At 50.3% G+C, this 26651-nt stretch overlaps 1 protein-coding gene across 1 annotated transcript in view; it reads right to left on the bottom strand.

Annotated features, from left to right (window-relative positions):
- Kcnj10 (potassium channel, inwardly rectifying subfamily J, member 10) overlaps positions 1-26102 on the bottom strand; it is a 31841-nt gene extending 5739 nt beyond the window's left edge. Inside the window, exon 1 of the mRNA XM_005400189.2 lies at positions 25881-26102. The gene's annotated coding sequence lies outside the window, so the exon portion shown is untranslated. The remainder of the gene's footprint in view (positions 1-25880) is intronic.
- Between the last annotated feature and the right edge of the window lie 549 nt (positions 26103-26651).

Consider the following 26651-nt stretch of genomic DNA (forward strand, 5'->3'; position numbering starts at 1 on the left):
CTCTGTAAGGAATTTTGAGAAATATTAAAGAAGAGAAGAATTACTGCAGAGTTGAAGGTAAATGAACATAATTTTAATTTTCAAAAAGAAAAAACATGTACATTTCATAAAGTATAGACAGACAGGCAAGACACTGATCCTAGACAAAATTCTTGAATGGAATAAGAGAGGAAGTTATCAGTAAGATTCAGCATGGGTTCACCAAGAACAAGTCACGTCCAAGTGATTTCCTTGTGTGATAAGCTTATTAAGTTGACAAATTAGAGAAATGCAATAGATAAAGTGTATCTAAGCTTCAGCAAGATTTTTTATAAGATCTCTCATTATATCCTTGGGGGCAAGACAGAGAAAAATGAACAGAATGGCAACTAGTGAGGTGACATCAAAATTTAAAAATAAACCAGTGGTACTGATGAGTGGACCGTGAAGATCTGGAATTAGTTTTCCCTTGATGCACCAGAGAGCTTTATCTTTGTTCTTACCTTATTCACTGTTCTTGAAAAAATTTTTTCTTCAAAATTAGATAGTACTATAGACATCAGCTATGTGGGTGACAGAAAGCTGGGAGGGCAGTTGAAAATGCAGGGGCTAAGTAGAGCTAGGACTGGAAAGGAGCCGATGAATGGGCCCAATCTAACAAGAAGGATAAATGTTGATTTATGAGTTTGGGTTCAAAATATCCTAAAAGCAAGTTCGGGATTGGGAAGCTGTAATTTAGCAAGCCGCACCAGGAAAACAATTTAGTAGAAACATTTTAGTAGAAAATAAACCAAAGTAAGTTATTCATGTATTCTCATTAACAAAAAAGCAGTACAAGCTAAATTGATTCCACTCTCCTCAGTTTATCCTGCACTGCAGTATCCAGTCTCTGGGAGCAATCGGGATGTGAGAGGATTCAGGACCAGATCGCATGAGAAAAAGTTAAAGGAAATGGGGGATTTAGGCAAAAGAAGAGACAAACTGAGGGATGTAGCAGATGTCTGCAGATAGTTGGCTTGAGAAGGGCTGTCATGCGAGTAAAAGTTTGGACTAGTTCTTTGAGCTGCAACAGGAACATTCAGAGCCAGTAAGTTCAAACTACAGGAAGAAAGATTCCAGACTGCTATTACAAAGGGCTCTGTAACAATGAGGGCAAGCCAAATTTAAGAGCTCCTCTAAACATGGAGAGTGCCCGGACCCTGAAGGTATTCTAGGGTAGATTGGATGAGCATTTTGCAGAGATGATAGAGGAGATTAAACTTTGAATGGGGATTGAAAGATCGTCTGTAACCTTCCAGCTGCACTCCTGGAGGATGGGGATGCCTGTCTCCTCCTACCACCTCTGCCCCTGCACTTACGTACTGATGTGATTCTTTGTCAAAGTCCTGGTTTTGTGTTGAGGGGAAATTCTGCATACTGGGGAGAATGGAAGCTCTGAGGGCCCATGGAAAGCTTTGTTTACCATTCTCAAAATAAGTCTATGATTACTTATCATTTTAGGTTTATAAAATATGTAATTTGAAAAATAAAAGCCATGGGGGCCAGGGGTGTAGCTCAATGGCAGGGCGCCTGCCTGGCAAGTGCAAGGTCCTGAGTTTGATTCCCATAAAACAACAACAGCAACAAAAAAGTAATTTGATCCTCACACCATGAGGTAGGTAGAAAGGTATCAGTACAAACTAAGGCTCAGAGAGATTTGACCCTAACTAGGTTAGTGGTAGAGGCCTTCAGGCTCCTGGTCTAGAACTTTTTAATTGCAGCAACTGCTTCTGTGAACCCCGGGTTTATTGGCATGGGTCCCCTGCTCTCAGGAGGTACTCTGTGCTACCTCATACAGAGGATCACAGCTGAGCTAGAGAAGACAGAACCTGGGGCTTCTGAGCCCAGTGTAAAGGCTGTGGACACGTGGGCACTGGAGATTTTGGCTACTGGCTAGCCTCTGCTGCCTCTGGCTGTTATGTTTGCCGCCTCCAGCTGTTGCCTGCTGTTGCCAGCCTTTGTATCTGCCACCTCCAGCTGTGATCTGCTGCTCCCAGCTGTTGTGCCACCTCCCACAGCCAGGCGCTTTGTTCTCCACGGTGGCCAGAGTCAGAGTGGATAAACAATCAGTACACTCCACCCCCAAGTTGGCCAGGCCCCTGGGGAAGGAAGCAGGCCAAAGTTCTGGAAGTGATTTGTTGTGGCCCACCCAAAATATACATCTTCCCTCCTCCAGAGGGCGCTATTTCCCCTCTCAGCCAAATGCCAGGCCCAGCATTCTGAAGAGAAGACCAGCCTCTGAGCAATGAACAGACAAAAACAGGGACATCCACCATCTTCCTCCTCTAAGAACGGTACTAATGATTCTTTCCCCCAGAACAAAAGCCAGCCACAGCTACAGTGATGTCCGGCATGGTCCTTCAGCAAACGCCACGCCCACCTCCTGTTTAATGCTGCCAGCTCCTCCCAGAGCAGCCTTTCTTTACCTTCGAGCTCATTTATTTTCCCTGACAGTCACTTATCTTCTAAATGGATAAATTTATCAGAGTGCAGAACTGCTCTCAAGTAAGGAAATGATTCGTGACGCTCATGACTAAAATTGGCTAAGGCCTCCTATTGCTTTCAGGATAAGCTGCAAGCTTCTTAGCACAGGATTCAAGGCCCTTAGTAACTGGTCTCTGCCTACCTCTGGGCCTTCCTCTTGACGGTTTTCCACAGATCCTAGTTCTGGAAAGAGCCTCACTGTCTGATCCTTTTCACCTTTGGACCAGCTTTTGTACTGCCCAGCCCAGTGTCTACCTGACGATCTCCAGCTTACCCATCAAAACCAAATTCATGCTTTGGAGATGCCCTTGGAAGGATTCTCCACCCTCAGAGAAATTGTTCATCTTCCCTGTGCTCTCTCCCACCCCACTTAGGCATGGGTTTACTGAGCACGCTCTTGCACAAAGTACCATGCTGTCACACCGTGGTGCTTTGAAATGTTTGTGTATCGCTGTTTGCCATCTGTGAGCTCTTAATTTAAGGCCAGGACTGTGCCTTGTATCTGTTTCCCCAGAACCAACTACAGCTGCTAAGAAAGACCGGCTGAAGGGATAACTGAAAGCCTGAGCTGGACAGGCAGATGCAGAGGGGGGGTGTCCCCACAGCCTTGGTTTGCCTCCCAGGAGATACTGAGTCCATGGAGACCTTCAGGGAGCCATGGCACAGCAAGATGGGACCCACCTTTACACAGGCTTCACTAATATCACAGAGGCTTACAAAGCCTTTTTTGAAAGGTGGGAGTAAGAAAGCCCAAAGGCCTCAGTAGGAGCCCTCGTCTGGGTCAACTGTTCTTTTGCAGGAGGATGGTGAGAGAAGGATCCTTTAAATTGCCTTGGAGCCCTAGAGTTGACTATGCTAAAGGAGGTGGCCAGAAAGGTTGTTTCAACCCCCTCCAGCTGGTGGAGGGGCAGGGAAAAGCTGTGTATCACCTCCCAAAACCCATCACCTTGGAGGAAAGCACCCAAAGGGAGGAGCTTTATCAATTTTCTCAGCTACAAGGGCAGCTTGACTGAAAGGAGTGTGGGCATACAGAGACCAAAGGCATTCACTTCCAAATGTGAGTGAATCCTCTGTCTTCTCCCACTTGCTCGCCTCTTTGGTTCCCTAAATCACCACTGAAGATGCCATCATTCTCCCAGGTACCCCAGGTCAAAGCCTGGTGTGGTGGGTTGACAATGGGTGGTCAACTTGTAAGACCCAGCTGAACTGAGTCAGCATGGTGCTGGGTGTGGGAGCCCACCTGAGGACTGTTGCCAGCAGCATAAGAGGCAGAGCTGGAGAAGAAGGAGAGAGGCTATTAGAGAGGCTGTTAGAAGCTGTTTGGGAAACTATTAGGGAGCTGCTGGTTTTTCTGGGCTATTCTGCTGGAGGACCTTGTCATGCTGACTTTCCTGATGAACTTGGCTGTTCTTGTCAGAAGAGGAGCTCAGGACCTCGTTGTCGCTGAGAATGGCTTCGGTTCACTTTGGGGGAGCTCTGGTCCTCACTTTGATCGTTGCTTCCTGGCTCCAGAGGGGAAGATGATGCACTGCTCAGTCTCCTGGAGAAGCTTGTGATGTTAGCTTTCCTCATGGGAACTCAGCTTTTCTTATCGTCAGAGGAGCTCAGGACCTCACTTTTGCTGAGGCTGGCTGTGGTACTTTTTAGGGGAGCTCTGGTTCTCACTTTGAGCATCACTTCCTGGCTCCAGTTCAGATTCCTCAGCCTGCTAGCACAGATCCTTCATCCTGCTGGCACAGACTTCCTAGCTCCCACCACTGACCTTTGGGCCTTCCTGGTGCAGATCTGTGAAACAGGCCTTCATGAGACATTGTCATGGGCTCTAGGCCTCCAGCTGGACTCATGGGGGGCATTGTTAGGGGTTCTAGGTGTTCAGCTGGACTTATGCAGGACATTGCCCTGGGATCCAGGCCCTCAGCTGGATTCTTTGGTCTTTAATGTGTGGACAGATTTCCTGTACTCTGTATGTGATTCTTTGGGTGACTATTATAAAATAACTCTGTAAACTATTTGTCCTGTATTACATTGTTCCCCTTGCAAAATCCCCAGCCACACACCGAAGATCATCTCAAACTCTCTCTCCTCACTCAGCGTCCACCTAATGCCGTGTGCTATGGATTCTTTTCCTTGTGCCTCCTCACCTTCATTTCTTTGTCTTCCTTAATGCCCCTGGCTGAACGGCTGCATGGCTTCCCACTCATCCCATCTCCATTCTTTCTTTCCTCAAACCCATTCTACATCGCTCCTGGGTAACTCTTCCTCAATTGCACCTCTGATTGTAAATCAGTGAAGATTTATCCAGTACTTTATAAAGCACATTTACATTTGATTTTCATGGCATTATTCCTGGGAGGCATTAAGATCATAATCCTTATTTTATGAATGAGAAAACTGAAGCTCAGCAAGATGACATGACTTAGTAAATTATAGAACTGGACTCCTGTTCAGGTCCTCTGACTCCAAAACTCATTCACTTTCCTTTACACTGTAGCTGTCTCAGGTCCTTCCCCAGCTCAAACAACAACAAAATACCAAACCACTTAATCTCCTCACTGTCTGTCACAGAGGTCAGAGAGAGGGCAGACTGAGATGGCCCCCAGGGTATTCTCTGATCTACTTCTTTTTTTTTTTTTTTTAAGAGGGGTTTGAGACAGGGTCTCACCATGTAAGTTAGACTGGTCCAGAACTTGAAGTGATTCTCCTGCCTCAGCCACCCAAATGCTTAGATTATGGGTGTGCACCACCACACCCAGCCCTGTGATCAACTCCTAGCCTTCTTTCCCAGCCTTATTTCCTGCTGCTCCTCTCCGCTGGCACACTTTAGGCAACCAGTGGCTCTCCATTCCCTGCCATCCTCACAGGCATTCCTGCCTTCACATGATCATTCATGCTCTTCTATTTTCTTGGCCTCCTGAGCTCAGTTCAGATGATCTCTCTTCCATGAAGCCTTCTGTGATCCCCCCTTTTCCCAAGTTCACATACGGGTGTATCTACATACATCAGTGCCCTTTATGGCAATTGTTTATCTTCTTACTGAAAAGCCTTACTGAAAGAAGAGTCTAGGCAGAATGGATCTTGGTTACCCTAACAATTAGCACGATGCCCGACATGTACTAAGTCACGAAGTATTTTATGAACAAGTTAATGGGTAGAAAGGCGCTCCCAACCTGCTCCAGTTGTATGGGTCACTCTAAGAAGCGGAAGGGACTCTGTCCTCATGGTAGAGCTGAGGGATGTGGGAGAGCTTGTTCTTGATAGCATGGATAGAACTTCCTTCTGGCCTGGGGCCTTTGGGGCTTTTGCATTTTTTTTTGCATCTCCCTCACTTCTTGCTTGTGTATTCTCTCATGATGTTTTCTCTGTTCCTTGTACACACGGAAACCCCAATGACTAAATTAATAACAGTAATAGATATACAAACAAACCAAACATTTCCATATGTAATGGTGTCACCCGCCATGTGCATTGTTGTTTTTTCATGCATTCATACAATTAACTTTTTTTTTTTAGAATCTACTGAGTACCAGATTCTACATAAGACCCTGAAATTATGAAGATGGATCAGATAAAAATTCTCTTCTTGAAGACTTTACAATCTGATAACGAAAGCAACCATGAACCAAGCAGGAAGTCGTAAGTGCCACAGGGAAAGTCTCAGTGAAGTGTGAGGGCAGTGTGTGATGGGAAAGGTGACACCTAGTTCAAAGGATCAGAGTTAGAGAGGTAACTAATACGCACTGACTATTACGTGCTCGGCACTGGACTAAGCTGGGCTAAGCTGAACATTCTTTCAATGTTCAACTCCCCTAACAACCCTATGAGAATGTTATTATTCCCATTCAGAGCATGAAACATATTTAGTAAGCAAACAACCAGGACTTGCGCTTTTCTTCTATACCTGACTGCCTCACTCAGGGAAGACTCCGTAAAAGTGTCATGGGACCTCATCCTGAAGGATAGGCAAGATTTGGACCCTGAGAGATCAGGGTTTGGAGAGGGGGCTTTCAAAGAGAAGGCCCTGCTAATGAAAGGGGAATGTGAGCAAAAGATATAACACCGAGGAAATCCAGGGCCAGCCGGGGAATTAGAAGGCATTTGTTCACATTGAAGTGACGGAAAGGCCTTAAAGGGAAGAACTGGAGAAAGAGCGATGTGCTCTGATTCTACAGTCCTCTCGCTGGCAGTCCTCTTCGTGCATTTAAGGTTGGGCAGCCAGGATGGAGGGCATCAGCCACAGCCTCGGTGTGCGTGTTGGGGCGCGGCCCTTGCGGGGGTCAGAAGCAGAGCTCAGCCCCTCCCACGTGGCACTTGAGCCCGCTGTTGCACAGGGCCATGGAGTGACTTTCCTTTTTTGGCCATGAGTAGTTCCTCTTCAGAATGTTAGTTTCGGGGAAATGGAAAGGTGATGGTGGGGAAACGCTACCACTTACTGAACGCCAACTTCAGACCGGCATCACCTCACGTTTCAGCTCTGTAAAGTGAGTCTTATTATCCTTATAATTGCTGCTTAGGAAACAGAGTCAGAGGGTCAAGTGACGTCTTGTGGCAGAGCTGGGATTCGTACCTGGTTCTGACTGGATGCCAAAGTCCTTTTCTCTGTAGCTTGAGATTAATCCTATGGAGTTTGCCTTCACTGATGAAACCCCAGACTCGACTCCTCAGAAAATGCCACCCAGGAGCCAGGTGGGTGTGAAAAGTCACTAGCAATGATGGCCAGGGTGCATGCAGCCACGGGAAGCAATAGCCTCCCATTGTGGTTGCTGCTTCTTTCATACAGCCTGTCTTTATCCTTTAGCGTTCCCTTCTCTCGGGCTCTCCTCTTACGTGTTTTTCCGTCCCTGCTTTCATTTCTGCTGCCCTGCGCCCTCTCCTACTTTTAGCCCTGGCAGTTACTAAAACATTTTCCCTTTCTGTTTTCCGTTTCTCCTTTCTCATACGCATCTCTCTGGATCATGCTTCTCCAACTCCAAGGGCTCAGCCTGGAGATCTGATTTTTAGACGGGGATATGGAGGAACAGCATGTTGTCCATCCAAGCCAGGTCTCACCTTCAAATTCTCTATCACACTTTATCCTTCTGTTCTCTCAGACTCCAAGATTAGGTGTCCGTCTTAATAGAGGCATTCTAAGCCCTAAAACCTCTTTAGTGTTCTCCTTATTTCCACCTGGAAGGGAATTTCTTTCTTGACTTAGGGATTTGGAAATGGGATCAAAAAGGAGATAGTTTCCAGGAAGACAGGAGAAATATATCTACTAACTAATTCAGTCATAAGGTGTGATCAAAATATATGGTGAACGTTTAAATATTAAACATGTAATACAGTAAAAGACACATTGCCATTAACCTCCCTCAAAATATTCCCCTTTGCTTCAAAGACTTAGCCCATTATTCTTGTAATTTTCTCTTGTTTTGTTTGAGACAGGGTCTCGCTGTGTAGTTCAGGCTGGCTTTGAACTCACTATGTATCCCAGGCTGGCCTTGAACTCATGGCAAGTCTCCTGTCTCAGCTTCCCAAGCATCACCACACCTGAATGTTGTAGTTTTCTGAAGCAGTTCTGAATCCCCCTTTTGTGAGTGTCTTTATGAGATGTGATCAAAAATATGCCGAATGCTGCTGCCGAGTGCCATCCAGTGGAAAAGGAGGTTTGTAGAAACATTACCATGGGTCCTTCCTTGTCCATTTCATTCCCTAGATCTGGCACTATGCAACTTTTAGATCTCTCCCAGAGTCAAAACGACCATGAAAGTTAAATTTTTATAAGTTCAGGACATTGAGGCAGCCACAACAGAACAGCCAAAGGCACTCACGATAGAAGATTCACAGAACTGCTTCAGAAAGTGGTGAGAATAATAGAATAAGTCTGTTGAAAGTGAGCAGGACGATTTCGAGGAACATTAAAGATAATGTGTCCTTCACTATATTTTTTAAACCATTTAAACATTCTTCACCTTTTTATCACAGCTCATATTTTGGATTGGAAAGTATTTCTAAGCCAGTCATTATTGGGTATAGATAAATGACTGAGGACAGAAATGGGAATTACAATACCAGCTCACATTCTGCCACGGGGTCTGCCCATCATACTCCAGCTCTGTGTCGGGAAAGCCCTGCTCACAGACAGTGGGATTCTGAGCCATTGATTTCAGCACCTGAGGTAGGACTGATTCTAGAATCTCTTTCGCCTGAGACAGCTGAGCTAAGGATGACTCCATTGATAGCGTTCTGGAGATGCAGGGAGAGAATCAGGCATAAGGATGGGTTATGTTGTTTGGTTTGTTTTTGTTTTTGTTTTTTGAGACGGGGTCTTGCTATGTAGCTCAGGCTGGCCTTGAACTATTCGCCCAGGCTTATCTGGAACTCCCAGCAATCCTGCTGTCTCTGCTTCCCAAGTACTGGGATTACAGGTTTGCACCACTGTGCCCAGCTAGAAGGATGGGTAGGACCCTGCCCAGAAACAAAGAGCAGTATTGCCTGCTGGAAAGTGCCCTGGGCTGGGAAGTGAGAGACTTGGATGCCAATCACAGTTCTGCTGGGCACCCTCTATGAACTTGGGCAAGTCCGTAACCCTCTAGGCCTTCATTTCTTTCCCTGTGCATAGAGACTGTGTCAGTTCCTCACTGTAACTAGAGCACACATCCATGTGCAGGAGGAACTCGGAGCCACAGGAGCCACTCTAGCGTATTTTCCTCAGATACTCATTTTAAAGATGTCGAGGGAAAATAATGTTTGGACACAAGCAGCACACAGTGGAGTACAATGAAACATTTGCATTTTTAAAGACAAAAACATTTTAAGGATGTGCTGTGTATGGTTCCTGTAGCTCTGGGCTGAAGTTCACGCTCCTCTGCCACTCAGAGCGCCATGGGGGTCACCTTGGAGGTGCTGTGTTAGAAAATAACTAAGGCCGTTTCCCGCTTTCAAATTCCCTATCCAGGCAAACCTCCTCCCATCGGCCTTGGTAGAGAAAGGAAACAGCTACTCAGCATCCTCTCACCAACTACATTATCTCTTTTATGGATGCTGAGTCCCACTTGAATAGTGATCTTAGAGGCTTCCAGAAGGAGATCGGCGGGGCTGGGGACTGAAAAGACGCATTTCTGGGCTTCCAAGTGCTCTTAATGAGTGAGAGGGGAAGAGAAGAGAAAGAAGAGGGGTACAAGAGGAAGGACGGTAAGAAAAGCTCTGCAGGGTTATGTAAGTCCTCAAGGTTGCAAGAAGAATGGAGTAGAGTTTAGGGTTCTTTTCAAACTTAATGTCCTTATTCATTAGTCTCCCTCCTGTCTTGCCCCAAGGAAAACAAACAAGTAGAAATGGGGCCAGATGCACACAAATCTTGAGGTGGGGAAGAAAGGGCAGTGTGTGTGTGTCCAGGGGCCTGACTTTGCAGCTGAGTCACTGCTGCCTCTGTCTCCCACCCTCTGAGTCTCCTGCCCCCTGGCCCTCCCGTCCTCTAGCCCCAGCCTGACACCGCAGCCCTGGACCAGGGAAGAATAGGCTTTTCTTCCCTTGTGTCAACGTTTGGAAAGTTCACAGAGTTTGATCAAAAGAAAGGATAAAAGCCTTCAGAGCATTTCCTGGGAGCCTGTGACTTCTGCCTGGCCCCTCTGACCCCCCTGTGTGTTTTCCAGTTAAGAGAGGGAGGGACAAAGTGATGAAGCCACATCAGATGTTCGCCTCCGTGTAGACAACATCACTGCCTGTCAGTGAGCTGACTGGGACCACTGCCCCTTGCTCCATCCCAGTCCCCAGCCGGTGCCTTCTGTCCCCTGCAGGAAAGAAACTGTCTTCCCGCAGAGAACTTCCCAGAGGGCAGCATCTCAGGGACCCACTCTGTCCCTGGCTAGATAGTGGGGATGACTTCCTGGCACGCTGCCTCTTTATGCACCTACTCTCCAAACCTCCCCTCCACCCCTAGCACATTTACCCCCTGAGCCATTACTGGCCACCATGTCTGCTCCTAACCATCGTCTGGGACTGTGGGGCTGCACATCCTGGGCTCTGCAGGGAGCTGGTTCTTTGTGAAGAGCTTGGCACTGCACAGAGTTCAACCGAGGACAGAGGCTGCACCACTGCCTCCTCTAGCCCAGCCCCAGCCATCTCTAGAGCCTCCCAGCCTGGCCCTTCTGGGACCTCACCTCAGGAGAACATCTACTTGAGCTGAGATTCTTCTGGAAGCAGGGGCATATATTGTACAGGAATGATTCCTCCTGTTACTGTGATCCTGTTGTTATCAGTAAGACATGAGAGATGGAAGGTTCCAAAGGATGCTATGGAAAATCTGAGGGTCTGGGCTGGGTTAGGGAGAAATGGGCGATGAGGAGCATCCTTGTACAGGATCTCTCCTTCACCAGTCAGCTCTGTCTTGCATCTCCAATCTGTCACGGCCAGGGCCAGGCTCCTAGGATTCTCCAACAAGGGATTCCATGTCCAACTTCTCTCAGACACTGACTGCGGAGAATTCACCTCCACAGAATTCACCTCCACCCAAGTGTGCTGAGTTTCCAGCGGAGGGGGCAGGAAGGAACTACTGAAGGTAGTAGGAGAGGTGTGAGAGAACATCCCACAAATTCCCCTATGTCACCAGCTACCTGCTCGTCTCCACCCAGGGCTGAAGTTACCTCCCTGCCACCAGGGGGCAGGGTTTTCCAGTCCCGTAGGCTGCCCTTGCTTCAGCAGCCTACACTTTTAGCCTTTCATCTCTCACTGTCCCTACCAACACCTGAGCCCACTCTTTTTACTATTAGATCCAACTACATGAAATTGCCAATTAAAAATAAATGGGAGCTGGGCACGGTGGTGTACACCTGTAATCCCAGCACGAGGCGGGCTGAGGCAGGAGGATCACTACAAATTCAAGGCCAGCCTGGGCTATTTTGTGAGTTCAGTGCTGGCCTGAACTGTAGTGAGACAACTATGTAGTGAGACCGTGTCTCAAAGAAACAAACAAACAAATGTGTCTTGGGACTGGGGGTTTAGATCAGTAGTAGAACATTTGCATCACATGTGCAAAGCCCTTGGTTCAACTGGCAGCGCCACAAAAATAAATAAACATACAGGTCTCATATTGATAATATGAAAAGGTTTGAGCTAGTAAAACAATTAAAATAATAAAAGCAACCATCTGCAAAATATATGGCTTTGCAGTCTGCAGTGCACTTGTTAAATTCAAAACAGTTCCACTTGATCCATATAGCCACACTGAGTGGCAGTTAAAAGCAACAGGAAACTCTCTCCAAGGTCACTGCTGACCTCCTAGTCATTAAATCCAAGGGCATTTTTTTCAGTCTTCAAACCCAGCAGCCCGTCCGCAGCATTGAAGGCTGATGACCAGCTTGAGCATTCTCAGCCCACCCTCTCTAGCTTCTGTTGCCATGTGGTGGGAATCTATAGATTTTACAGACCTTAATTAGCCATTACATGGCTCTGCCACTTCTAGGCTTAGTGATTTGGGGCAAATCACTTAAACTTCTGAGTTTCCATTTCCTTGATCTGCAGCACGGGCCTAGGAAAGTGGAGGAGGTGGGAGAGTTCAACGAGATCTTGTCTGCAAGAGCTCTTGGAGTTGTGGAGTCCTAACTAAGCATGTGGGAAGTCTTGTTACTCGCTGGCTTCATGTTCTCCAGGTTTCTCTCAGCCTGTTTACTGTGGCTCTGTCTCTTTTGCTGTGATCTCTCCTCTTCCCAGTCAGTGCTGGTGTTTCCCAGGCATCCATCCTTGGCTCGCCTCCCTAACCGCTCTACTTCCCTTCCTGTAGGGTTCCAACCACTCCATGGATTCCACTTCAACTCCGTGATATCTGTGCAAGGACTTACGAGCACCCTCTCTCTGGAACATTCCAACTTTAACATGTTCGGACCTATGCTCTCTCTCCTTAGAGTCTTTTTTGTATGCCTATGCCCTTTCTTGTTCACAAAGTTATGACCCATTCAGGGCTTAAGCTAGAAACCTGCTCCTCATCCCAGCGGGTCAGTAAGTCTTATCAACTCTGCCTTGTGGGCATCTCTCCATATCCTTTGAGGCTGCCCTAGTTCAGCCTCGTATTTTCTTTCACTTAAAATGTTGCAATGATCTCCCAGCCCTCCTGCCCCCGGGGCTCGCCTTCCTCCTGCCCGACCCCTAGGCTGCCACGGTGGCTTTCTGCACGACATTCTGATCCCATCACTCTGCTCTGCTTTGGAATCCTTTCATGGGCTCCGACAGCACAGCATTGGTGATGAAACCTGAACTGCCTGACATAGTATTCGGAATCCTTCGCTATCTGACCTCACTTAGCTTTCAGTTCCTCCTCTCACTCTATGTCCCCATATTCCAGCTGCAGAGAACATGACCCATGCTCCCCTTGCCTGTCCCCACGCCCTTGCTCCTGCAGGCCGCTCTGCCTGGAATGTCTCTCTTGTCCCCCAGTCCCTCCAGGACCCCTTCTGTATACGTCTCAAGAAATTGTGAGCTTTTTCAAGGCATAGATTGTATCTCAATCATCTTTTAAGAATAGTACCTCTGAAGTTAACCTAATTGATAAATAGAGAAGGACTAAGACTGGAAATCTTCAGGTGATTCTGGACTAGGGAGGTCAGCTATATAGTCTATGTGAATCATGAGCTCTACCCCCAGAGTATATCCTTACTCTGCCACAGGATGTTTTTTCTGACTGTGCTCCAGAATCTCGCTTAACATGGTGACCCAGAGAGCTATTTCCAATCAAATGGAGTTAGCCTGACAAATGAATCCTATTCGTTATCCTGGTGTGCCTTGGTCACAGCCAAAGGTCCTTATCTATTCTTTTGCCACTACTTGCCATCCTGGTCTGTGTCATTGATTAGCTATGGGAACTGCAGCCAATCTCTTAATCTCTCTAGTGTTCAGTTTCCTCACCTAAGAAGGCAGTAAACCTTTGCATTGTGTGTTCAGGAGAACATGAGATCAGCAGAGTATGTGAAATCTGTTAGGTCCTTATACAAATGAGGATGTTATTATCTTCCTCTGCAGGTGAAGGAATATTCTGCTGAATTAGAGAAACTAAAGCTCAGCGAGGTAAGGTAACTTGCTGATGTTTATTTCATGGCAAACCAGAACCTCTGTCTCCAGCTTCTGGGGACTTTTTATTCATATTGCTTCTCTACACACCGGTGGCTTGATGATGCTTAGGTAATCCACTGCCTTATTTCTGCTTTCTCTAGAGAAATAGTGATTTGTGAGGTAGGATTTACTATAGCTCAGAATTCCAGGGAGCTTTTAGCTCACTACCCTTTATCCCACTTTCCTATCATTTGAGGCTTCCTCCCAGACCCTCTCAACTGCCTAGAGATGGGGAACATTTGCAGTGAGGAGAGCTGAACACTGCTAAATTCCTCAGTCTCACCCTCCAGGCCCTAGGATCTGCCCATTCTGTGTCCTCAAACTCAAGGACTCCAGGGAGCTGGCGACTAGTCAGGGCCCAGGAGGGCGAGGCCTCAGGAGACCTGTCACCAGATCTGGTGCCAGAATCTGAGAAACTAGAGAATGTCCAAGCTGACAGGACTTACTCTTTGGGGCTCCCAGGACCCTGGTAGAGATCCTGGAAAATCTTTAGATTCCTTTAGAGAAGAAAGGGAAATGGGCAAGAGCCCAGCTGAAGACCTCTTCTCTACCCACTTTCTCATCTGTCATCTTGAGGTCACATTGGCTAGTGACAAGGCGGGGCTTGCGCCTTGGTGGCTGGGGGGACCCAAAGACAGCAGAGGAACGAGGTGAAGCACAGGGTCACTCTCTGATGTGGGAGCATCTCCCAACAGCAGCTCTCACAGGTGCCAGTGATTGACCTCCTTCTTCCAGAAAGGACCACCCGTCTTCCCAAAGAGGAGAACCTTTTCTGAGCTGATTCTTAACCTTTACTTTGTTCATCTTTTTCTCTTCCATGCCCAGTATTTCTGGACTTAAAAGGGCCCATGGACTTATAGTCTACATTACTTTTTCCTCCCTCCGCCTCTTTTCAGAATTCTTCGTCCTCTGCTTCCCACTGAACTTCTGGGCGCTTGGGGGCACTGACTCAGTCCTCCTGCAGCCTTCACTCTAGACAGAGGAGCCCCCTTTTCTGTAGGTTCCCTCAGTCCGTATTCCAAGCTGCCCTCAGCCCCATCTCATCAACACACTCACTGCTCTCATAGTGAGGGCGGCCAGATAGGGAAACTGAGGCCCATAGTACCTACACTGTGCTTGGCAGGAGTGCCACCACTCCAGAAATCCAGAGTCTTACGTGGAGGGTAGACTCCTCTTCCATGGCGGGGAAAGGCAGAAGAAAATGTCAGGCCTTTGCCCCAAACTCCTGCAGGGCCAGTTGGCCCTGGACCTGAAGTTTCACCCTGGACCAACAGGTCCTCCTGAGGTCCCAGTGCCTCCAGCGCCCATGTGAGCAAGGAGAAGAAGGATAAGTCTCTGAAGAAAGGGTGGGAAAAGTCAGAAAAGGAGGGCTGAGGGGCTGGGGATTTAGCTCAACGGCACAGCGCCTGCCAGGCAAGCGCAAGGTTGTGAGTTCGATTCCTGGTACCAGAAAAAAGAAAAAGAGGGCAGAGGAGGAACAAAGGGACTTATCTCTAAGCCTGCAGGACAGGTGGACCAAGTACACAATAACCAGGCCTCTGCTGACCTCCCCAGCATCAATATTCTGTACCCTTCTCCACCCCTCACGTGTTCCCTACTTACCAGCCACTGAAACCTCTCCCCATGCTCTCTCCTGTCAACAGTTCTTTGCAAATAATAGGATTGTCTCTGGAATACTCTTCCCATCCCACTTTGCTTGGGTAATTTCTGCTCCTTCAGGCCTCAGTTTAGATGTCTCTGGACCTGGAAGTTGGTGATAGCCTTGCCCTCATGCTCATGGTATGGAAACTAGACTTAGAGAGCTTAGCGCTCCAGGAGGACTGCCTGGAAGGGGTGGTCCTGCAAGCTGAACCCCAGCCTGCTCAGACTGCTTGTCGTCTTGCTGTGTTGTGTCATAGGATGTTGGTGCTGGGAACCTCTCCGTGGTCATCCCATTCAATCTCTTCATTTCTCAGAAGAGGAAGTGAAATCCTAGGAAAAAGGAGCAACTCTCCCAAGATCACAGAGCAAGCTAGTGGGGCATCTCATTTTATATCAGAATCAGAGCCATGGCCCTGGCCTTCTTCACCCCAACTTCTCTCTTCCTGCCAATTCTGACTGTCAGGGCCCAAGCTGCCAGTTGGTGAAGAGCCATCACTGGAAAATTACCCATGTGGCTCTTCCCCTGTCCAGGATGTGTTTGATCTGACCCTTCTGTCCAGCAGTCCAAAGGGGCCTCCTTCAGCCCCATAAGAAGAGAACAGAATAAACAGTAAACAGTGAAGTCCCTGGGCGTGGGGCTGGGTTTACATCCAATGATGCTCTCTCTGGAGGCTGCAAAAAGGATCACAGGAATTCCTTGGAGACAGTTGGAAACACTTTGGTCCTACAGGGCTCTGTGAGCCATTGGAATTATCTCCTGAGCCACCCAGCCTTTGTTCAATAGGTGGCTAATGAGGGACCTCTCCTCACCAGGGAGAGTGATTCTCCACCCCTTTCTGTCCCTCCCCTACACTTAGTGATACATTAAACGCAGGGTATTCTTCCTGTTGCGTCAAATTTTATCCACTCTGCCTAAGCAATTTGTTCTCATGTGCACCCATGAAGGAAAGAGAAACCCTTAGATACTCTGTGCCTATAATTCCTACTCTGAGAACTGAGCCATGTTCTCTGACAAGGTCCCCTCAACTCCCTCTCCTTCTCAGAGTTACTGTTCCATGTATGGAGAGCAAACTCTCACACTACAAAAGTCTAAGAGGGTCCATTGTCACCCTGGGAGGAAGCAGTTCTAGCCCTTCCAGCTTTCGATGTGCTCCTTATCCACGCTCCTTGCTTAAGGAGAATGGAGTAGAGATGGCATGCAGACACACACTAGAAACAGGACTAGACTGAGATGCATTCTCTTCAAACCAACTAACTGCCCCAGTATAGCAGGAGGGGTTAGGCCATACTTTGGGCAGGCCTCTTTTCTCCAACAGGGGACATTTAAAGGGACATTTGGAGGCAGAAGAACACACAAGAGTGTAAGGGCTGGGGAGGTACACAGATGGATGAGGTGGCTTATGCAGAATCCAGTAGCTAGAGGAGTGGGGGCACCTAGACAAGGAGTAGGGTACACGTCCAACGTAGGGCCGGTGAGCTCATGAAGATGACACTCAATAACACTTGCAGCAGAGCAAACCACTGTTAACTTAGCTCTCTGTCTAGTGGAGTTTCTGCAGCTGTGACCCCACCCACCCTCCCAGGCCCCAACACACCGCTGTGCAGTCAGCCATGGAGTCCCTGGGATCCCGGTGGGCCTTTCTTTCTTCCCCTTTGAGGGCATCTGCTCCAAGCTGCTAGACGATTCCCACAGCAGATCCGTCGGATAAGTACAGACCCCACACACAGATCCATGCCCAGACATAGAATATGAGCTGGGACTGTCAAAGCTGGGCATCACAAAGGACGTGTAATCAATAGAGATCTATCTCCAACTCTCAAGCCTAGCTCAGAAGGTGGTCGGGTCACTCCCTCCAGTGACCCAGGTCAGTCGCAGGACTGGGATTGGTGGAAACGGAAGGAGGTAGGCTCACGCTGCCTGGACACAGTGGAAGGGTCCAAGTGACCTTTTGAGATTCTTTCTAGATCTAGAATCCTGTTTAAGGCCCCCATTCCTGATGTTCTCTCTGCTATCACTTGCCACCAGACACCTACTCCTTCCCAAGGAAGGTGACTAAATGATACATTTTAGCCCTGTTAAAATTCTTTTGGGGTAAGGGATCCTCTAAGTATTGCCAAGAGACGGCAAAATAAAATAGAATAGAATAAAACTAGAGGCAGAGACCTCCATTCTAGCCCCAGCCTTGCCACCAAGTACAAGGACATAGCATGTCACTTCTCAGAGCCTGGCTGGGAAAGGGAGAACTGTGTCCTCTGCCTCACAGGGCCAGGAGGAGCCGGGCTATGCCCACCCAAGTGCACTAAGCAAACGCAAAGGACGGTCTCCCTGGGCCTGTGCTATGTCAGGATGGAGGTCAGTCCTTCACTGTACCTCAGCCCAGGGTGCTTGACTCAGCTCTGGCACTGAGGGGTCCTGGACCTCTAAGTCTCTCCATCATGAGGGAGCCATTCTCTGAGTTCAGCAGAGGTTGTGTCCATGGTTAACGTGTAATCGGTATGGTCTGGGCAGCAGGACATTTCCCGCCCCAGGGCCACATTCTTGAGGTCACGACAAGTGCAAACTTGTTATAACCTGTGTCAGAGCAGCAGAGGGCAGTGGGGTCATGGAGGGGGATGGTGCTGACATGGCTGTGGCTGATGGAAATGGGCGAGAGGGAAGGCGTTGTGGGTGAGAGGAGGTATGCAGGTGGACCACGGTGTGGACGTGCAGCTCTGGGCCCCACTCTTGTGCTGTGTCTGGGCACATCTGCTTGGGAATGGGGGGCAGGGAGCTGTGTGTGGGGCTGCATAGATGAATGCGGCCCCGTGTGTCCCTGCATATATGAGCTCAAGTGCGTCCCTGTGGCAGGCGGAGGAGGACGGGGCTGGGCAGCCGGGGCCCAGGCTGGGCATTGGAAGGAGGCGTGGGCAGGCTGAGGGCCCCTGCCCAACTCGGGCCTCACAGAACCTGCATTCCAGCTCCATCCACAGACTCCCCCTGCCCTGGGAGCTGGGCCTGTCCCCTCCTGTGTCCTCCACAGTCGGCCCTGTCAAATGCCCATCTCTCCAGCCTGCCCAGGGAGTGTGGGAGGGTCGCCTGGCCCTGGGCCCACTCCCCCATGCTCTCCGGGCCCTCCGGACACTGGGGCGGGTAGGGGGCGGTGGGGGAGGCTCTGAAAGCAGGTGACTGTTTGGGGGAACTCGGGGACAGAGCCCCCATTGTGCCCGCCCCGGAGCCGCCTCAATGGAGCTCCCTGGCACAAAGCGGCTTTGACAATGGGCAAAGACATTAGTATGCAGAGCCAACCCCTCGGCCCTCTGCTGTCCCACAGCCCAGGGGCGGGAGCTGGGGGGCTGCTGGCATCAGGAGAGACAGGGGGTGGGGCAGGGCTGAGACTGAGGGGATCTCACCCCCTAGGGTCTCTCCTGGGGGCACTGCCCAGGAGCCAAGGATGGGACCCTTGATTAAGGCTCCCAAACCTGCCACTCACCAGCAAGGACTTTCTAAATGGAGGAAGACGCAGGCACAAAGGGCTGGGGGAGCAGCCCTGTGGAGTCCTCCACTGCATACCTCAGTCTTGCTGTCTATTCAGGGTGGGAATGTGGTAGGAGCACTAAATAGAAGGGTCTCAACTCAAAGCCCAGAGCCCCACCCAAGTGGAGGCTGCATTTCAGAGTGGTCAAGCTTTCAAGGTGATGGTAAGATCTAAACCTCTAAACTTCAGACAGAGCATGTGCTCAAGGCTTGGGGGTCTTTGGGCTGGCTTTTGCTTCCTTAGGGTATCGACTTCTAATAAGACCTCCATTGAGAAAGCCACTCCAGAGCAAGCAAGCATAGCAGTTAGTGCAAGGGCCAGTCCTGTGAGCTCTTCCAGGAGCTCAGGTTGAACTGACAGAGGAGGAGCCGCCCAGCCCGGGGGAATTCAGCCCAAGGGCCAACAAGCCAGAGCCAGCTTCCTCTCAGTGAGTACCTATCTCTCCCCGACCCGCCTCCCCATCTGCAGAGGCCTCTTCTCCAGCCCAGGCACGGCCCACACACCAGCTGCCTTTCCCAAGGCATCGTGTCCCACCTCAGCCCCACAACCACAGGCAGAGACAGGTGTGGGGAAAAAGACGCCAGAAGGCTCCATGGGCTGGAGTGGTGGGAGATGGAAGAAGACGGCAGTGGTCTATCAGGAGGCTGCAGGCAGCATCCAGAGAACGGGCACCACCTGACTGCCATCCTGGCCAATGACAGATTCTCTCTGCCCTGGACGTCCCAGTGCCCCAGGGAGAGAGGGCTGGGGCACTTCACAGGCAAGGCAAAAAGTCTCTGGGCCTGGGGAATGTCTCCCCAGCTTTGCCTTTCCTCATCAGCTGCTGCTGTCAGGCAGTCTCCCCTGCTAGCTACCCTCAAGATATCCTGCTGTTCTCTATGGGCCCTGGGGGCTCACCTGGGATTACTGGGACAGGTAAGATCTGCTTCCTCCTACTCTCACGAACACACACACACACACACACACACACACACACACACACACGTCTTGTTGAGAGAGTGCAAAGCTAGGAGTCAAACTCCTGGCTCAAGGTCCAACAAGCCTGGGACCTTGCAAAAGTCATTTGCCCTCTCTGAGCTGGGGGGCCCCCTCTGTGACACAGCAAGGTCACTCTGTGTCTTCCTGCCTTGCAGTCTGATGGACAGCTCATTCAAGAAGAAGGCTCTGAGTTTACTAAGAGCTCACATTAGTGGGTACTGTGCTAAGCAGATTGATAGTGGTAAGTCACTTCATTCTCAGCAACTAAAAAATTCATGATTTTTGTTTATTTGTTTGTTTTGTGGTACTCGGGGTGAACCCAGAGCCTTCACACTGAATTTCATCTCCCTTTTATTTTTTATTTTGAGACAGGGTCTTGCTAAGTCACTAAATCACCCAGGTTGAGTTCAAACTTGTGATCCTCCTGCCTCAGCCTCCACAGTGCTGGGATTACAGGTGTGCACCAACACACCCAGCTAAGTAGGTGCTTTTTAAAGCCCCATTTTATTGCTGAGAAAACTGAAGCACAGAGATGGATTTGTCCAAGCTCACGTGACAGGTAGAAGTAAAATTCAAGCTCAGGTAGGTTGGTTTTCTCCAAAATCTACATCATTAACCACTAGTCCATTCTGTCTCCCTATCAGCCAGGAAAATCAGCTGGAAGAATCAGAATGGCCTGGGGATCTTTGAAAATGTGAGATCCTCTAATCAGCAACTCTCAAAGTGTAGCCCAGGAACCCCTTTGGAGACATTAAAAAGATTTGTAAAATGTAAGACAATGTCACTCTTACTAGAAAATGTAGCTATTTTTTTTTTAAGTCATGTTACAGGCCATGTGTTTATTGTTGCTATTTTTTAAAAAATTAATGATTTTAAGTCACTACAGCATTCACTTCTAGCATAGTAAATATCAATAGCTATAAACAACACAAAGAAAGCTCTTGAGAGTTTTTGGTAATTTGTAAGTGTAGAGGGGTCCTGAGATCAAAAGTCTTATAAGCACTCTCTGCTCCAGCTCACCTCAGACACTCGCCCCTTCCTCTCAGCAGCTGCCTGTGACTTCTTATCATGCGATTGGCCAGGGCGCCTGCATGGGGACAGGAGTGTGCCTGGATCTAGTAGGTGAGGCAGGGAACAAGGTAGAGCTGACTGGGCCAGCCCAGGAGAACATAACACAAAGAGACCAGGCCTAAGCCCCACTGACAACGGTCACTGTGTCTCCCACCTCACTAGCCCCTGCTCAGACATATGCCCAGGACAATGGATTACTCAGACTGGACTCTGACCTTTACTCCCTATTTTTACTCAGGACAACAGCCGACAAGCCCAGCATCAGGCTGGAGCCAGACATCCCTGGGGAGGGCAGAGTGGCTCTTGGGGCCTGTCTGCTGCTGGTCATCTTAGAGAGAAGCCTTGAGGATGAGGCACTAGGTAGGAGAAGAGTTCCTCTTGAAGCTTCCTAAAGAGCTAGATATTGGGGTCTTCTCTACACCCTACTGCAGGATTCCCAGGGCTCCTGCCTAGAGTCCAGGTGGGCAGCCGCCACTCTGCATCCAAGGAGCCAAGCTCTTTGCTGGGTGTCAAGGGCTTCAGGGAAAGAAGAGATGCCTTTATTTGAGGGAGTCCACCACCTGATGGGGCATAGGCCCCACCCTAGAGGACCCCCACAATAATGAGGGGTCTCCTCCAACTTTACCACCCGTGGGCATCCTGGAAAAGTTACAGATGAAAGGGAAAGGCAAGATGGCAGAGAAGGAAGTAGGCGGATGGCGGTTTTCAGGAAGGAAGGGACTTGGAGTGGCCATGGGGGCAGTGTCTAGAGTGAAAGGAAGAGCATGGCTCAGAGACTGCCCTTGGCCCTGGCCCCTGGACAGAGTCTAAAGACATAGTCCCAAGACATAGTCCCAAGAGAGAGGACGCTGGAAAGGAGAAGAGAAAGAATAAAGCATAAAGGTGTTTTCTGACAGCAGTTCTAGGGATAACACCACACCAGACGAAGGGAAGAAGTCAAGGAGAGAGAGGCTGGAGTCAGGGAGGCCATCAAAGAGGCTCCACAGACAACGGAGCTGATCAGACGCCTGAAAGGGAAGGCATGTAAACCCAAGAGAAGCGGAGGGCGAACCAGGGCAGGAAAAGGCACAAGCAGAAAGAAGAGGAGAAAAGAGGGCTTTCCAGAAAGTACAGAGGGCAATGTGAGGATGGGCAGAAGCTGATGTCTTCAGGACAGAAGCTGAGGATAGGGAGAGAGACTGTAGGTGGGCCGGGCAGCCCCGTTCACACCGGCAGAATCTGAGGTGAAGAAGTCCATCCGCTTGGCAAAAACTGGTGAGAAGAGGCTGTGGGTGTGAAGCCAGCCTCTGGGGACAACCAGGCAGCTGGAGTAAAATGGAAACCTCATCTTAAACTCTTTGCTAATGAGTCCACTTTCCCAAACTCCAGACAGGTGAAGGATTGTAACCTGGGACAGAATCTCAGAATCTCAGAAAAGCCACCTTGGAAGGGCAGGGACAAAGCCCAGTTGCCAAGAAAGATGAAGGGGCCAGAGAGGTGGGAGGACCCCACCAGCTAACAATGGTGCTTCTTACTTGCTAAACCTTCTACACTCTACAAATATTGACTGTTTTAATCCTCACAACTATTGTTAGCCCCATTGTGAAGATGAGGAGCCCTGTGTAGCTACCAAGTGGTAAAACCAGGAGTTAAACCCAGGAGGTCCAACTCACCACTGTGCGCTTCGAGCCTGCTGTCTCTCAGAGCAGAAAGGGGGCCTGGGACAGCAAGGTGCAGTGCACCAGTCATCCACGTGAGGCCCTGTGACAGTTGTTACAACAATCCCTACACCTCTGACCCTCATAGCACCTCTCAGAAGCCTTAATGATGGGCTTTTTGGTTAGAAGGCTATTTGGGGGTTTGATTTTGGTTGTTACACCCTCTCCTCTTCCAAGAAGTTTGTTTGTCTTTCTTTTCCAATCTTCATTTCAAATGTCTTTCCTTCTATGGGATTTGCTTCCTAAGACCTAATCTGTGTCCTTCCAGCTACGGCCTCAACCCTTTCCCTGGAACCCTTTCTGCCACTGGAAGAGCTGCAGAAGGACCAGATAGGCCCCTTCCCATGTCAGACCTTTCTGGATGCCTGAAGTGCTAACGCGGTCCTCCGGAGCCCCTACTTCCCCAACTTCTCTCTACTGGCCACATGGTTCCGCACTGACTTTGCTCCCACATTCCAGAGCCAGCTCCTCCTCTTCCCCACCACCTCAAATCCAGGCTCCAGGCTGACAGACACCCACGGAAGGATTTCTCCCACAATCCCTTTCTCTTCATCCTGGTGCGGGGAGGATGGAGAGGAGCTAGCCAGGATGTACTCTCTCCAAGAGAGGTGGGAGGACCCTGTCAACCAAGAACCTCATTTCTTACTTGCTAAAGCTCCTAAGCTGTTTTACAAATATTGACTCTTTTAATTCTCACCATTATTGTTGGCCCCACCGTGAGGATGAGGAGACTTGTGTGGCTACCAAGTAGCAGGATTTACCTGCTACATGGACACAACATGGCGACTAAATGCAGACAAAGGAAGCAAAGCACTGAACCCAGCCTGTGGGAGAGACTGAGGTGACAGGACCTGGGTGCTGCCCCGGCCAACCACACTTCACCAGGTGCTAAAACCTTTGGGTTCCAAACCTCCCTTTTGTCTCCAGCCTTTCCGCAATTCTAGTTCAGTGGTGTGCCTTGTGTTCTCCCTTTCCTGCCCCCTTCCAGGGCCTCACTGGAGTCCTGGACAGCTTCGCCTCGCCGTGGACAGTAACACTGACCAGTCAGGCAAGAGAAGAATCTAGGCTGGGAATGGAGGTGGGTAGGGAATCGAGGTTTTTTGGTTTTTTTTCCTTCTGCCTTCAATAACCCTTGGTGGAACAGTTTAGAAGCTCCATCATCCAGTGTCTCTCCCGCTCCCTAGGGACCTCAGTCTATCTTTACATCTCATATGTAGAAGCCAAGCATTTTGCTCGAAGGGCCAAGGATCTCCACTGAGAAATGGGTCTCGTTGCATGAGCTCCCCCACAAGAGTCCTGACACTTTACCCCACCAACGCCAGGATGACCCCAGAGAACTTTGTCTGGGTCTACCCCGTTCCGGGTACGCCAGCCTCCCTGGTTCCCAGGAAGGACAAGAGAAGGAAAGACCCTGGGTCTTCTGCCTGTTGCTCCTTCTAACCCAAGTCAACACAGCTGGAGCTGAAAGTGAGCTTACGCAGAGTGGCACAGGTGGGGGCCATACAGAGGAGGTGGGGGATGTCAGCGGGCAGGCTGCTAATCCCTAGCAACAGACACACACACCCACTACTACCTACGCCCACTAGTGGGGCCAATGTGGTTAGACAAAACCTTTTCCCGTCAGGGTAGGGGGCAGCAGTGGGATTCTGCATTGGTGCTGCACAAGGAATGGGACCATAAGCCGGTACCCCCTGCCACTCCCATCCCCACCCCGACAGTCAGTGGAGTCATTGCCATTTGATATCCGCTGAGACAACTTGGCTGCTCTGGGCCCTGGGTGGGGGGGTGGGGAATGGCTTAGAAAACAGCAGCTCCTTTCAGGACCCAGGTTGGCAAAGGCTTTGGGAGGCTGGACTGGCCCAGATCACCCACCAACTCCCCCTCTTTTCCTCCCTCCCTCACCACCACCACCAAAGGATGGGGTGAGGGTGGAGTTGGCACTGCCTGGGCCATGCCTACTGCCTTCAAAGTGCAGCCTGGACTCTCTCCCTGGCATGATGCTTTCTTCCCCCTGTACCCTCTGTCCTCCTCCCTGAAGAAGCGGTCCTGAGCCAAGACACCTGGCTTCTTCTAGACTTGGTCCCCCACACACAGTCTACACCCTCAGGAATGACCAAGCCCTGCCCTTGGCACAGGACGGTGCCCACCATCACGCCGGGTACATGTTCAAAAACCTTGGAGATCAGCAAGCGACGCTTAGGCTGAAACTAAAGTGAACCTGGTGGTGGCTGCCAGCCTCCCCTGCGGCTGGTATCCTAACACCCACTCTGTGCCCTTCCTCAACACCCCGAGGCAGGAGGCCATTGGATCTTCCATCATCATCTCTCTCCCACCCAGTCTACCTAGAGCAGTCCCAAGGAGGGGAAAAATGCAAACGCCTGGGTGAGGGCAGACTGGCAGAAGTCTTGAGTCAGAATGTGTATTGACAAGTGACCCGGGGAGGCTGCAAGCTCTGGCTTCCCAGCCAAATTTGTGCTGGCCTTTTCACCGCCACACTGCCCCACTGCCTCAACCTGCCTGGGGGACTTCATTTACTGGGATGACAATTCAACGTACAGTGGGAGGAGGCCCAGCACTGCTTTCAGGGTTTCCTTCTACCGACGCTGAGGTTCAGCGTCCCTCCCTCAAATCAGGAGCTCGCAGCCTTTAGCTCTTTTCTAACTCAGGTGCCCTTGTCTGGGGTCTGGTGGCAGGGGTGGGAACTAGGGGAAGGGATAGAATGGGAAGGGGTCTTTCTGTTCAGAGGAAGAATTTATGGATCCCAGTCTGCCCTCTAGCTCCAGAAGAAGCAGCCGTGCTCTTTTTACCCCCTAGGATTCTCCCTGTGAAATAGCTGGGGTGGGGTAGGGAATAATAGAGGGAGGTCTCTTGAACTGGAAGCCAAGTCAAAAAAGTAAGAGATGGCCAGGGAGCCACCGAGACAGACCTGATGGCTGTATCTCCCTAATCTAATCTGCGTTTGTCTCCCCAACGAGTGAGCTAGTGGTTGTAGGTATCATCCTCATATGAGTGTCAGTGTGATGGGAGGGCTGACCAGGGAAGCGACCTGTCCATGTTGGGAGAAGGGGCCCTTGCTGTCTGTAGGGGATGCATAGTTATGCACGGTAGTCCCTGTAGTAATTGGAACAGCAGGTGTGCTCAGTGGGAGGAGGCATCGGGAACGCCCCTTCCTTAGACTAAAGGGGTGAGGTGACCAGCCTGGGTTGAGTACCCCTCCTGGAGAGCCCTTTCCTGGAGGGTCTGCTTGGGACTGGCCAAGGAGGGAGAAGGAGCACAGGATGGTACCGCTGGGGCCAGCCAGGTTAAGGATCAAGGAGCTGGGGGCCCTGACGTCTCTGGAGAATTAAGTAGACAGGACCCCGGCCGGGGCGGCAGCGCTTCATTAGGGCCAAGGTCTTACCTTGGGTTCGAGGTGGAGTGGCCCCTCGGACGGGCCAGCGGGACAGATGACGGACGGGGCGGGCAGGAGTGAGGAGCAGAGCCGTGCGACGGGCAGGGCCAGGACTCTTAAGCCCAGAGCCGGGATCAGATAAGGGCTTGTGCTGGGGATGGGCCGGGGTCGGGCCGGCGTGGGGGCAGAGCTGGGCCGGACCGGGCCGCCCCCTCCCTCTGCAGCGCTGGAGCCAAACTTTGTGTGAATGGAGGGGCCCGAAGAGGGCCGGGCGGCGGGGGCGGGGGGGGGCTCGGGACCGACCAATGGGAGAGTGGAGCGCCAGGCAGGGCTGCCGGGATTGGACGAGATTGCGCAAGGGGCGGGGCTTGGGCCGAGGAAGCGGAGCCCCAAACGGATGGAGGCGCAGAAACACCCAAAGGCGGAGACCCAGACGGTCAGGGAGAAAGAGATGGAGAGACGATACGCGGAGCGATAGGGGCCGAGCTGGCAAGACGACAGGGGAAGAGAGAAGGAAGAAAAGGGAGGCGGAGGGGTCAGAGACGAGGAGCGAGAGCGAGAGCTGCGGGGGCGGGGCGGGGCGAGTTAATGAGGTGGAAATGAATTCAGGTCGAGTCCACCCGCCCTGCGAGCTGCGCCTGGGAGGAGACCGGGGCAGACTGGGCTGGGCGCCTGCGTCCGGCACAATTTGCCTATTATTCACGGTTTCCCAAGCAGCCAGTGGGGTGCTGTGTGCGAAATGCGCAGAACATCATCTCCACCTGCGGAGCTTTGGGCTGC

This window comes from Chinchilla lanigera, unplaced genomic scaffold (genome assembly GCF_000276665.1).
Source record: "Chinchilla lanigera isolate Chin_1 unplaced genomic scaffold, ChiLan1.0 scaffold00067, whole genome shotgun sequence".
Classification (NCBI taxonomy): domain Eukaryota; kingdom Metazoa; phylum Chordata; class Mammalia; order Rodentia; family Chinchillidae; genus Chinchilla; species Chinchilla lanigera.